The 14,162-nt window shown below is 42.5% G+C and overlaps 1 protein-coding gene across 1 annotated transcript in view; it reads right to left on the reverse strand.

Annotated features, from left to right (window-relative positions):
• LOC112253722 (beta-1,3-galactosyltransferase 1-like) overlaps positions 1 to 14,162 on the reverse strand; it is a 115,905-nt gene that overhangs the window by 49,405 nt on the left and 52,338 nt on the right. The window contains exon 2 of the mRNA XM_024425683.2: positions 2,622 to 2,676. The gene's annotated coding sequence lies outside the window, so the exon portion shown is untranslated. The remainder of the gene's footprint in view (positions 1 to 2,621; positions 2,677 to 14,162) is intronic.

The raw sequence follows: 14,162 nt of genomic DNA on the forward strand, positions 1-14,162 counted from the left end.
ATGTATTCATAGGGAGGACGATGGAAAAATTGGTCTGGAGACATGATGAAGCACCTGCTGAGGTGTCATTGATAAATTATTATGGAGTCTATAGGAATTGAGTCAGATCCCCACCAAAGACCATTCAATTAGCAGAGCACTATACGGTGCTTTACTGCTTCAGTTGAATTGACATATATACAGTAGTGTAAAATGAACATATTTGGGATGATTTGCATGGGAAATGACAAGGAAATATCCTATTTGAATATTTCAGAGGATGCTTACGACCAATAGTCTATGATCAATTAGTTTATGATTGATTAAATTATGCTATGTGCATTGCTACACACTGAGTCCAGAAGCACACTGTTCTGTGATATTATCATCAGACTCTTGTCAGGTTGCAAGTCAATGAAAAATCTGCAACTTCAAGGCACTGACTTAGCTAGATTAGTGAAATGCTTGTTTTTGCATTATAGTTCTACCCAATGATAATCTAATTTATACTGCACAAACTAATCATAACAGATTGGGTTTATCTGGCACATTTTCTTAGCTCGCACACACCCATTATTCACAATATAGACTGTGTTAGAATCTGTGTCAGACCAGGTACTTTACTAAAACCTGCTCTAATGATGTGTGCATTATTCATAGGTAGCCTAACACTGTCTTTGTACAGTTTCCCTTCCTCGCGGAAAAACCCGCACAGATCCTCAGGCTTTTCAGACAATTAGGCTAGCGCAGGGGTGGGAATATTTTGGATGCAAGGGTCTTGAACTGAGCAACATCATAAATGAAAGCCTTGGATAAATTGAGTCAAATGGATTTATTTTAAATGTCTGACATCTTCATGTTGAACTCGATATGACTACCGCTAGGACTAGCCGTGGATCTGTTCGGACGGGTTCAAAAGTGGGCGGTGGTGGTTTCTCACTCCCAGACGTAGGCTATGCATCACTGACTGGATTGCAGACCTTTTTTATGTCCCATTCGGGGTTCACTGCCCTCCTGGCTTTCACTCATGACCGGCCTTCACCACACTGTATGTAGAAACTCTTCTGCTGTTGCTTCCCAATCATATCTGCATTCACGTAACGTGGCAGGCAGCTCTTGAAAGTTCTCTGTGCTGTTTGCCTTTGGTAATTAGACTGTGTCAAGACAACATGGGCGTCTACGAAAGCAGAGATGGGTTTGACTAACCCAGCCTCCCACTTTTCACAGAACACAGGATGAAGCGACGAGTTGAACACAGTCTCACAAAAAGACGTAGGCCTTTATACATCTTCCGCTATTAGAAATGGATCTCTAGTAACGGTAGCTGAAGCTGTGTACATTTCTGATTTACTCTGTGCCTTCAATAAAACACTATAGTTCAGTGTAAGTAGAATGGTGACCACAAATTCTGATCAGTTCTACCCATATTAGTATCATAATAAGTAGTGTTAGTCGTATTAGTACTGAAGTAGTATAGCAGTTAGTTGTACAGCAGTTGCACGTAGCAGTGGTAGCAGTGGAGGTGGTGGAATTATCCCTGACCTCATTGACATACAATAGCCTACTTAGAGGTATAAATGTCGATTGTATGCAGATTGACAGAATGATTCACTTCTTGTATCGCCAAGGTGTTCAGCTGTAATTATGTGAGTGGGCTGGAGCAGTAGGTAGGTAGGCAGGCGCCTCTTGCCGTGTTGTTAGCCAGCGCTAATGATGGAGGTCGCAACATACCTCCCAGCTTTACTCTGCAGCATGGAACATGGATGACCTTTCTACCTGCAACACACAGTCTGTATTCAAAATAGCAGCCTATTTCCTATATAGTGCACTACATTTGACCATAGCCCTATGGGGCCTTGTCAAAAGTAGTGCACTATATAGGGAATAGGGTGCCATTTGGGATGTAGCCACTGATTCACTATAAGAAAAGCTGAAGTTCAGCACAAGGCTAAGAACCCCTCGTAGCTTAGCATAGGATTGTATGTAGTTTTTCCTCCCAATCACATTACATAGCAGCCATACTGTAACACTATAGGTCAATGTGTTAGCTAGCTAGGCTGCTACAGGTAGATTGACAAGGTGTTAGCTAGCTAGACTGCTACAGGTAGATTGACAAGGGGGTTAGCTAGCTAGGCTACTACAGGTAGATCGACAAGGTGTTAGCTAGCTAGGCTGCTACAGGTAGATTGACATGGTGTTAGCTGGCTAGGCTGCTACAGGTAGATTGACAAGGTGTTAGCTAGCTAGACTGCTACAGGTAGATTGGCATGGTGTTAGCTGGCTAGGATCCTACAGTTAGATTGACAAGGTGTTAGCTACAGTAGCTAGGCTGCTAAAGGTAGATCAGAAAGCAGCTTTGAAACATTGTAACATTCAAGGTGTTAGCCAGCAAGGTTATTACAGGTAAATTGACAACAGTGCTGTACTGTGTGTTTTCAAATATATTCTGGGGGCTTCTGTTGCAATATTATACTGTATGCTGCCAAATACTGGGATGTTTTAGTACAGTACAGGCAACATAGTGAGTCAAATACAATGTTGGTTCTTTATATCAGTTATGAATGATGTGATTAGACAGAGAGACAGATGGGCCAAACCAGCAGAAAGGGTTTGATAATAGAAAACACTGAGTCATTCCTTACCTCACACAGCTGGCTCCTGCCCTTAAGGATAGGCTCTTTCCTCTTCACTCCATCTCTGCAAACAGAAGACAAGACAGCAAGGTGAGTGGTGATGAGAAAGACAAGAGAGGTGAATCATGAGAGAGAGTATAACGAGTCATCAAATCAAATGTTATTATGCACTGAATACAACACCTTACAGGGAAATGCTTACTTACAAGCCCCTAACCAACAGCGCAGTTTTAAAAAATATGGATAAGAATAAGAGATAAAAGTAACAAGTAATTAAAGAGCACCAGTAAAAAATAACAATACTGTATATACAGGGGGGTGCCGGTACAGAGTCAATGTGCGGGGGCAACAGTTAGTTGAGGTAGTATGTACATGTAGGTAGAGTTAATTAAAGTGACTATGCATAGATGACAACTGGTAGTAGTGTGGAGAGGGGAGGGGTGTGGGGGCAATGCAAATAGTCTGGGTAGCCATTTGACTAGATGTTCAGGAGTCTTATGGCTTGGGGGTAGAAGCTGTTTAGAAGCCTCTTGGACCTAGACTTGGCGCTTGCCGTGTGGTAGCAGAGAGAACAGTCTATGACTAGGGTGCCTGGAGTCTTTGACAATTTTTAGGGCCTTCCTCTGACATCGCCCTGTATAGAGGTCCTGGATGGCAGGAAGCTTGAGGGTTCGCACTACCCTCTGTAGTGCCTTGCGGTCGTAGGCCGAGCAGTTGCCATATCAGGCAGTGATGCAACCAGTGCTCTCGATGGTGCAGCTGTAGAACCTTTTGGGGATCTGAGGACCAATGCCAAATCTTTTTAGTATCCTGAGGGGGAATAGGTTTTGTCGTGCCCGCTTCACGACTGTCATGGTGTGCTTGGACCATGTTAGTTTGTTGGTGATGTGGACACCAAGGAACTTGAGGCTCTCAACCTGCTCCACTGCAGCCCCATCAATGAGAATGGGGGCATGCCCGGTCCTCTTTTCCTGTAGTCCACAATCATCTCCTTTGTCTTGATCACGTTGAGGGAGAGGTTGTTGTCCTGGCACCACACGGCCAGATCCCTGACCTCCTCCCTATAGGCTGTCTCGTTGTTGTCGGTGATCAGGCCTACCACTGTTGTGTCATCGGCAAATTTAATGATGGTGTTGGAGTCGTGCCTGGCCGTGCAGTCATGAGTGAACAGGGAATACAGGAGGGGGCTGAGCACGCACCCCTGAGGGGCCCCTGTGTTGAGGATCAGCGTGGCGGATGTGATGTTACCTACCCTTACCACCTGGGGGCGGCCCGTCAGGAAGTCCAGGATCCAGTTGCAGAGGGAGGTGTTTAGTGCTAGGGTCCTTAGCTTATTGATGAGCTTTGAGGGCACTATGGTGTTGAACGTTGAGCTGTATTCAATGAATAGCATTCTCACATAGGTGTTCCTTTTGTTCAGGTGGGAAAGGGCAGTGTGGCGTGCAATAGAGACAGCATCATCTGTGGATCTGTTGGGGCTGTATGCAAATTGGAGTGTGTCTAGGCTTTCTGGGATGATAGTGTTGATGTGAGTCATAACCAGCCTTTCCAAGCACTTCATGGCTACAGACGTGAGTGCTACAGGTCGGTAGTCATTTAGGCAGGTTACCTTAGTGTTCTTGGGCACAGGCACTATGGTGGTCTGCTTAAAACATGTTGGTATTCCAGACTCGGACAGGGAGAAGTTGAAAATGTCAGTGAACACACTTGCTAGTTGGTCAGCGCATGTCCTGGCCCTGCGGCCTTGTGAATGTTGACCTATCTAAAGGTCTTACTCACATCGGCTGCGGAGAGTGTGATCACACAGTCTTCTGGTACAGCTGGTGTTCTCATGCATGTTTCAGTGTTATTTGCCTAGAAGCGAGCATAGAAGTAGTTTAGCTCGTCCGGTAGGCTCATGTCACTGGGCAGCTCTTGGCTGTGCTTCCCTTTGTAGTCTGTAATAGTTTGCAGGCCCTGTCACATCCGACGAGCATCAGAGCTGATATAGTACAACTCGATCTTAGTCCTGTATTGAAGCTTTGCCTGTTTGATGGTTCGTTGGAGGGCATTGCAGTAAGCTTCCAGGTTAGACTCCCGCTCCTTGAAAGTGGCAGCTCTAGCCTTTAGCTCAGTGCGGATGCTGCCAGTGTGGTCTACAGCTTATCATGATAAACTCTACCTCAGGCGAGCAATAGCTCGAGACTTCCTTAGATGTCGTGCACCAGCTGTTGTTTACAAAAATACGTAGACCGCCGCCACTTGTCTTTACCAGACGCCACTGTTCTATCCTGCCGGTACATCATATAACCAGCCAGCTGTATGTTGATATTGTCATTCTTTCAGCCACGACTCTGTGAAGCATAAGATGTTTCAGATTTTAATGTCCCGTTGGTAGTTTAATCTTCCCAGTAACTCGTCCATTTTATTGTCGAAAGATTGACGTTTTTTTCTAGCAGAATTGCGGGAAGTGGAGGTCTATTCGATCGCCTCCAACTTCTCAGAAGCCAGCCCGCTCTCCAGCCTCTCTTTCTCTGCCTTCTCTTCACGCAGATCACTGGGGTCGGTGCCTGTTCCCGAGGGAGCCGTATATCCTCCGCCTCACGCTCGTCAGAGTAGTGAAAGAAGAAAACGTATTCTGCTAGTCCGTGGTGAGTAATCGCAGTCCTGATGTCTAGAAGTTATTTTCGGTCATAAGAGACGGTAGCAGCAACATTATGTACAAAAAGAGTAAAAAAAGATAAACGAACAAAAAACACAATCGGTTGGGGACACGTAAAACGTCTGCCTTCTGCTCCAGCACCATCTTACAAACGGACAGAGAGTGAAAAAAAGACAGGGAAGACACGAGACATTTGTATACTGCAGAATAAATGCACTTAGAAGTTGCATGTTATATATTATAACAATACTATTTCTATTTTACGACTACAGTGATATTGTGCAAAGGAAAGGGATCACAGCCGCTACCTCACTCTCCGAACCAAGGTGTATGAATTGTGGACAAAACGGAATTAGAGAGGCGATTCAGCAACTCCCGGAGGACAACAAAAGTAAATTAAAAAGCTTTTTTGTTGTTGTTACAAGTAAAACCTGATATTGTGAACAGCCTTTCTACCTCCACTGTGCAGTCATAACAATGAACAAGGTGGCCAAAGAAAGAACAGATGTGGCCTCATTCATCCACACTGCATACAATTCAAGCCAAATTCATGTTGATATGGTAGAAGCGGAGAGCCAACATCTGATCAGTATTCTGCAGAAATGTTGCTGTATTAACCATCAACACTTCTGGAAGGTTGAGAATCTATTGATGTATGTGCAGTTCTTATTCAGACCCACTTACTGCATAAAAGGTCACATGAAATTCTCCCGTATCAAATTGAGTTTCCCCTTTCTCTGTTGCTGAATGTGTTGCTATGGCTGACAGTGCTGATGCAAAATGAAGGACTAAAACACATATATTACTATCAGGTTCCCATTTCTGTTGTGAATTATATTCAATTGAAGGAAAATTAATCTATTTAAATAACCATAAAATAGTCAAATTACTTGATTAGCATAATGCATCAGATTACTTTTTTTTTAAATGAGGAAAAAAACAGTGAGTAAATGGAATCAAACACTTACCTGTATGACAGCATCTGTATGTGTACACAATAGTTTGATAAAGGTTTTCAGAGAAAACTATATATAAAAGCAGAGAAAAGTTACTGCAATTACTGCTAGACTCTATTTTGCTCGAAAAGGTTAAAACCCTGTGTAGTGTTTCTAAATGGGAAAGTAATTGAGAGTACAGTAATTTTAGAATACAAAGTGCACTTAGGTGTTCTGGAAACATAAAAAATAAATGTTGTTTTTCCACAACATGCCTTGTAAACCATTCTGAACCACTTCCTAGCCGAAGCCATTTCTAGTGCAAGCCAAGAACCTGCCATCTACCTATCAGCCTCTCTGTCAATCACAAGAACCATACTCACTAGGTAAGTAAAGAGTAGAGCCAATTGAAAATAGAAAGGAAGAGAGTGAGAGGGGGGAGATTGAAAGAGAGAGGAAGAGTAAGAGAGATAGAGACAGGGAGAGAAAGACTGTTGCCCCACCTTACTGCAGCCCTGTCACCAACCCTGACTGACAACTGGCAGGCAACAATGCATTCTGGGTAATATAGAGAAACCCCTCTCTTCATAATGGACTCTAAGTGGCAGGAGGGAGTCTGTCTGTCTGTCTCAACCCCAGCATGTGCACTGTCACCTCAGGCTCTGACCCCTGAGAATCACAGCTGATAATGACTTATACACCCATGCCTGTCACCCAGGGGCCAAAGCAGTCAGAGTACACACAAGACAGAAATCCACAGGGCTGACTCACTGTAAGAGGGACACCAGCATGCACAACGATGCATGTACGCGCACACACACATAAGCACACACACATGCACACAAACAGGAACTCCTTATACAAATGGCCTGCCGATGATCTTTCATCACTTTATGAAAAACCCTTTACAACAGTGATAAATTAAACCGTTTTAAATCTATTTCACCTCCCATCCAGCAGGCATAGACAATTTGGTTGGGATTCTGTGAATGATTCCGCATTCGGTGGGGTCTTTCTCACATTTACACTAATGCATTTATCGCAGTTAGAAAACATGCCGTTGTTCACAGTTCACTCCATTCATCTGAAGCTGTAATCATTTAGCCATTTGAAATGCATTATGAAACTCTTTCTGTGGGCTCATCAGCATAACATGAATTATTGCCATCATTACGGAGGGCAAAGCAGAAACACAGTATCACTTAATTATTCACCAATCAAAGAATGAAGGTAAATTATGGAGCTTTTACTTTAAATGACAAAGATTAGTCGCTTACTAGATTTCTCTCCTTCAGGACAACAAGACAGCACTAACAGTATAACCCTTACAGTACTGGATATATCTACTTCAGGAAAATAAGACAGCACTAACAGTATAACCCTTACTGGATCTGTCCTTCAGGAAAATAAGACAGCACTAACATTATAACCCTTACTGGATCTCTCTCCTTCAGGTAAATAAGACAGCACTAACAGTATAACCCTTACTGGATCTCTCTCCTTCAGGTAAATAAGACAGCACTAACATTATAACCCTTACTGGATCTCTCCTTCAGGTAAATAAGACAGCACTAACAGTATAACCCTTACTGGATCTCTCCTTCAGGAAAATAAGACAGCACTAACAGTATAACCCTTACTGGATCTCTCCTTCAGGAAAATAAGACAGCACTAACAGTATAACCCTTACTGGATCTCTCTCCTTCAGGTAAATAAGACAGCAATAACATTATAACCCTTACTGGATCTCTCTCCTTCAGGTAAATAAGACAGCACTAACATTATAACCCTTACAGTACTGTACCTCTCTTCTTCAGAAAAATAAGACAGCACTAACAGTATAACCCTTACTGGATCTCTCCTTCAGGTAAATAAGACAGCACTAACATTATAACCCTTACTGGATCTGTCCTTCAGGAAAATAAGACAGCACTAACATTATAACCCTTACTGGATCTCTCTCCTTCAGGTAAATAAGACAGCACTAACATTATAACCCTTACTGGATCTCTCTCCTTCAGGTAAATAAGACAGCACTAACATTATAACCCTTACTGGATCTCTCCTTCAGGAAAATAAGACAGCACTAACAGTATAACCCTTACTGGATCTCTCTCCTTCAGGAAAATAAGACAGCACTAACAGTATAACCCTTACTGGATCTCTCCTTCAGAAAAATAAGACAGCACTAACAGTATAACCCTTACTGGATCTCTCCTTCAGGGAAATAAGACAGCACTAACAGTATAACCCTTACTGGATCTCTCCTTCAGGGAAATAAGACAGCACTAACAGTATAACCCTTACTGGATCTCTCCTTCAGGAAAATAAGACAGCACTAACAGTATAACCCTTACTGGATCTCTCCTTCAGGAAAATAAGACAGCACTAACAGTATAACCCTTATTTGTGATCAGTTGTAAAATCAATTGTGATGCCAGACTCTTTTGACTGGTAAGTTTGTTATCATGTGGCAAAATGTTGAGCGTTGACATTACATTAAAGGCACACTAAGCTTTAATAATCCTCTAAACTGCTACGAACAACACAGGGCCGTCGGAAAACGTGTGGCAAGCAGACATTTTCCTTTTTCAATCAGGTGGAGCACCATTTCTTATTTAGTTTAGTACAAAATATTGAAGCAAAGTACTGTTTTTTAGACTGATTTGCCAACTCGCAATTTATCGGTCCTTCACATCAGAGTACTGCAGGCTTGATGAGTGCTTGACCAATCAGATTCACGTAAATCGTGGGCTGTGTGTGCTGTGTACAACGCACACTCAAGTGCGCTTTCCACTTTCCTCCAGTATTTATTTAGCAAACGTGATAACACATCACCCTGACAGACACATGCAAAAACTCTCTCAATAAATGTTGCAGGACTAGGTGTCACATCTGCTCCTGCAAGGCCCTCTACAGCTCATCCTGTGTCTCCTTGACCTGCCGCCACTCCCCCAGTACTCTCTCCCCCTCTCTCTCTTTGTGTGTGTGTGTGACTGTGTGGGTGGAGACAGGTGTGCTGGAGTCAGAGCAGATCCCTACCAGCTGCAACCTATTCCATAATCAAGACCTCGACAAATACTCAGCCCTGCCACTTCCAAGCTGCCAGATCATAATCTCTGTCAGTCTACGCATCTAGCTGTTGTTACTATTAAATCCTGTTGTGCCTGTTTTCCTTGCCTGATGCTGTTTTCCTCTCCGCTGCAGTTTGCCCGCTCTGACTCTGGTCCCTGTCTCCAGTTCCACGTCTCGTCATCCTGCTACTCTGTCCTGGATTCCCCACTCTACTACTCCCTTGGATTCCCCTCCGGACCTGCTTACCCTGTCCCAACCCCTCTCACTCCAGCCTCAGCCTCCACACCTGGTTTCCTGCAACCCACCCGAGCTTCCCCTGGCCTGCACTCCAACTTCCCCCTGTGTTTCAATAAATACCTTGGATACTTCATCCCAGTCTCCTCATCTGAGTCTGCTCTAGGGATCCCCTGTTCCACTCCGTGTAACACTAGGCTACTAACAACAGCAGTTTCATACAGCCTATGTGCCCTGTCCATCTGGCCAGGTCAAATAAAGTGTTAATGTTAAGTATATATAATCCATTTATTTGTGTTAGGAGAAAATGTGTATGTGATCAACTTGGTTTATATTAAAACTTGGGCTGCCTATTCCTTTTCTATCCAAAATGTTTAACTGGAATTAATGAATCAACATAAAAGTGATGACATTCTATAGACTATCAGTAATTATTTTTATTAGACATACAGTTTTTATTGTTTAAATTTAAACTTTATTGAACTAGGTAAGTCAGTTAAGAACAAATTCTTATTTACAATGACGGCCTACCCCGGCCAAAACTGGACGAAGATGGGCCAATTGTGCGCCGCCCTATGGGACTCCCAATCACGGCCTGATGTTATACAACCTGGAATCAAAACAGGGACTCTAGTGACGCCTCTTGCACTGAGATGCAGTGCCTTAGACCACTGCGCTACTCAGGAGCCCTGCGTAGTTACATAGGCCTACACGATGCAAACATGCATAAAGCATGTTCTATTGTCCAATCACAGTTGTCTCCGTGTTTGTAGAAGAAACCCTGTTAGTCTAGTTTTAAAATATAATTCATATGAACAAGTACAAGGTTGCTGAAGTTTGACAAGATTTTAATCCTCCCCAGCACCAGTTTTTCCAGGATTCTTTTTTAAAACCATGTGACCTGATATGTTTTTTTTGTCCCATTATACACCATATAAAGCATTGTCACAACTGATTTAATCACTGTCATATGCTATAGAGTCTGAAATAAATGGCCCACCACTGTCACGTTCTGACCTTAGTTACTTTTTTTTATGTCTCTATTTTTGGTTTGGTCAGGGCGTGAGTTAGGGCTGGCAATCTATGTTTTTGTTCTATGTTTTGTATTTCTGTGTTTGGCCTGGTATGGTTCCCAATCAGAGGCAGCTGTCTATAGTTGTCGCTGATTGAGAACCATACTTAGGTAGCCTGTTCCCACCTGTGTTTGTGGGTAGTTGTTTCCTGTTTTGTGACCTGATAGGACTGTTTCGTTGTTTCACCTTTGTTATTTTGTGTTCAGATTTATAAAGTTAACATGGACACGTACCACGCTGCATTTTGGTCCGATCCTTCATATTCCTCATCAGACGAGGACGAGAATCGATACAACCACTCCACCTCTGTAACAACATCTTAGCTACCAGAGAACATTCTGATTTTGACAATGTAAAATCACTGCAAAATATATCAGCACAATACCTAATTATCTATGTAAGACCTGAGAGCATACAGGGTACATCATGGATCAATTAGCCATTCCGGTGTTAATTAGCTGAAATATGCTTCCGCTTCCTCACTTAACAAAATAGTGTTACTGTCCCTGAATCAATCAATTCATTTCAACACTGTTAAAGCATCCGTGGTCTAACCATCCTCTTCGGTTGTCATGGCGCATTACATCAATCATAGCCTATTATGTGAACAAAACATTAGGTTCAATCCACACATACATTTTACTGTATTATTATGAACCATATCAAATCAAGTACTGCCAATCACGTCTATCCATCTTAATGACTATGGTAACAGCGAGATAATAGTTGCCAGTGATTAACGACTTTAAATATCCTTGTCCGTCAAAAATGAACCACCAAAAGTCATGGACGGCTCTGGTATAGATGAGTTATGACTTCCTGTTGATGGAAAAAGATCGACGTTGTTTCAGATTGTGTGGCGTCACCTGTAGATTAATGATACTCCCCTCCATCCTCCCCTTCAACCCCCCCATCATTCCCCCCTCGAACGCCATTGTAAGAACACGGCCGTGGCGACCGAAGGCCATTAGAAGCATCAGTCAAACCCACCGTCTTCCCTTTAAACTCTTACATTGACACTCCTGCTCTCTCCGATCCTAATTACCGTGGAGAAGTGTGCAGCTGAAGGGCGCGTTCTGAATTCAAAGTGTCAGCGGCTCGGCTGCTTGGAAACGGATAGCGAGCGTCTGATCCAAAGAGGACCACAGGCGGGAAACGGAATGATTAACCTTCAGAAAAACGTTTCTTAAGGGGGACCTGTCAGATGTCGTTAGCGACGGCGAAGTGCCCGAAAGACTGATGACATGAAATAACTGTGTGAGCGTCATGGAAGTGTAGGTGCTGAAACGTTCTCTAAGCGGTTCCATGAGATTAATGTCCTCAAAGTTGTAGGGTTGAAATACATCTGGGAAGATAGAGAGATAGCAACCCTGAAGTCAAAGTGTTTTCAAAGTGGATATAATTAAGGATGACAATCATGGGCTCTGTACTGTAAGTACTGTACTACAAACTCTAGCCAACATGAACCCACCGGCTCAAAACAATGTCGGCCCATCGACCTTTGTCAACATCATGCCAAAGACCATAACACCATTCTTGTAATACTGGTGAAATCATGTTTGTTGAGCTTTGTCTACTCAACAAAGCTCACGATACATTGAGCAGAAAAAGCTTCCATACGCAACTCCATCTCTAGCAGTATTGAGATTCCTTTTCCGACCCGTAACCTGGAGGAATGATCTTCAGTCTGCCCTAATAGGCTCACGTCTTGATGTAAATGTTTACCGAAAGGAAATTTTCCAATCAAGGTTGATCTGAGCACTTGTCACTCTTTAAGCTCTGCTCAGCGTTATAAGTCTAGATGTCCTTCAAGCTCAGATGCAGAGATAGGTTTGTGCACAGCAGTGGAAAACACAGGGCTGATTGAAGTGGAAGCACGTCCCTCCCTCTCTCCCTCTCTCTCTCGCTCCCTCTGAACAGTGATTTACCATCGATTCACACTTGAGACACTGGATATAAAGGTTTGTTCTACCGGAAAATACAACAGAGGATGTTGGACATACCTAGGTAGGGCTATGTTGGTCACAAAATGTTGTCAGCCGGTGATTGTCAAGCAAATAACTGTCGGTTTCACGGTAATTGACCGTTAATTAACATAAACACATTTAGCATCTCCTGGCTTCCACACAGAGCCTACAAGCCATTTTAAAAAGTCTAATGAATCCATGTAATATAGCCTACACCTTCACAATACATCCATTATTTATTTTAGATAGGTCTAAAGAAACATGAAAATGTAGTATATTTCAGAAGAAAATGATAGCATACACTGAGTTGTCCTTATGTTAGGTCCCAATGTGGCTATGCCAAATGGCTGTGGGCTACACTAGTTCATTCAGCAGATAAGATTTGCTTATAATTCCGTGGCATTATTTTATAGTTTGAAGAATACAATTGAACAAAGCTGAATAAAATATACATATTTTCTCCAAACGATTTGAGGTAGTGCACACATGCGGCTATTCTGTGTTGAGCAGAAACTAATAAATAGGTACTCCTATTTGCCTAATTTAGAGTTATTAATGTAACTTTAGTTGTTCTACAAATGTTGGACTATATGTTATGTTTAGATTTTAATACATTGTTAGGCTGAAAGATAAGATTCGAATGATGATTTGAAAAAAGTAGCTTGAAAGGCATGAGCTCTGCTTTGTTTTTGCGCAGGCTGTTCACACTCCAATAGTCTCTCATTCACAATTTGACAAGCACTTGATAATGCCTCAAATTTCATGGCAGCATCCCCTTTGTGTCCGTAATGCACCCTAAAGAAATCCATGCATTTTGTGGACCGGAGTGCTGCATTGTGCCCTTCTCCCTGTTCTGTGCTGCGCAATCCAAAGCGTTTCTCAATCACACAACTCTCCGTCACGTGATCGGGTCTTTCTCACAGGCTACAAGTTAAGACAGACACATCGGGGACACAACTGTGGCCGTCCTTATCCAATTCCGAGATGCATATTGAAGATATTTTTTCAGCAGCCAACAAGATGAGTAGGCCTAACAAACAGTAAAAGCACTAGCCTATGTCAATCTACTATCCCCCACAGTACAAAAGTCGACCTATTCTATTCTGTGCGAGAAATAAATATTCCAAACAGTCTGGGACAGTTGTGGGATGAATACCAACCTTTTTTTACACAACAGATCAAAACGTTTAGCTTAAAATGTTGATAAACTATTAGACTATTTTTTTTATATTATCAGTGCAGCAATGCACACATGGTAGTAGGCTATACACTTGAATGTTCCAGAAGCTGAAAACACCATTATCAAAAGTGACCGCAAATGCAATTATGCATGTAAAGGTGCATTTTTATGGTGAAAATGATCTTCCCCAAACTTGAAACTCACACGCTGCTTATGTATACCAGTTAGGCTCTACACCCCTTGCAAAGCGGATTAATGTGCTTTATTTTAAGAACGTGAAATGTCAGAATAATAGTTGAGAGAATGATTTATTTCAGCTTTTATTTATTTCATCACATTCTCAGTGGGTCAGAAGTTTACATACACTCAATTAGTATTTGGTAGCATTGCCTTTGAATTGTTAACTTGGGTCAAACATTTTGGGTAGCCTTCCACAAGCTTCCCA

This window comes from Oncorhynchus tshawytscha, linkage group LG07 (genome assembly GCF_018296145.1).
Source record: "Oncorhynchus tshawytscha isolate Ot180627B linkage group LG07, Otsh_v2.0, whole genome shotgun sequence".
In the NCBI taxonomy this organism is placed as follows: Eukaryota; Metazoa; Chordata; class Actinopteri; order Salmoniformes; family Salmonidae; genus Oncorhynchus; species Oncorhynchus tshawytscha.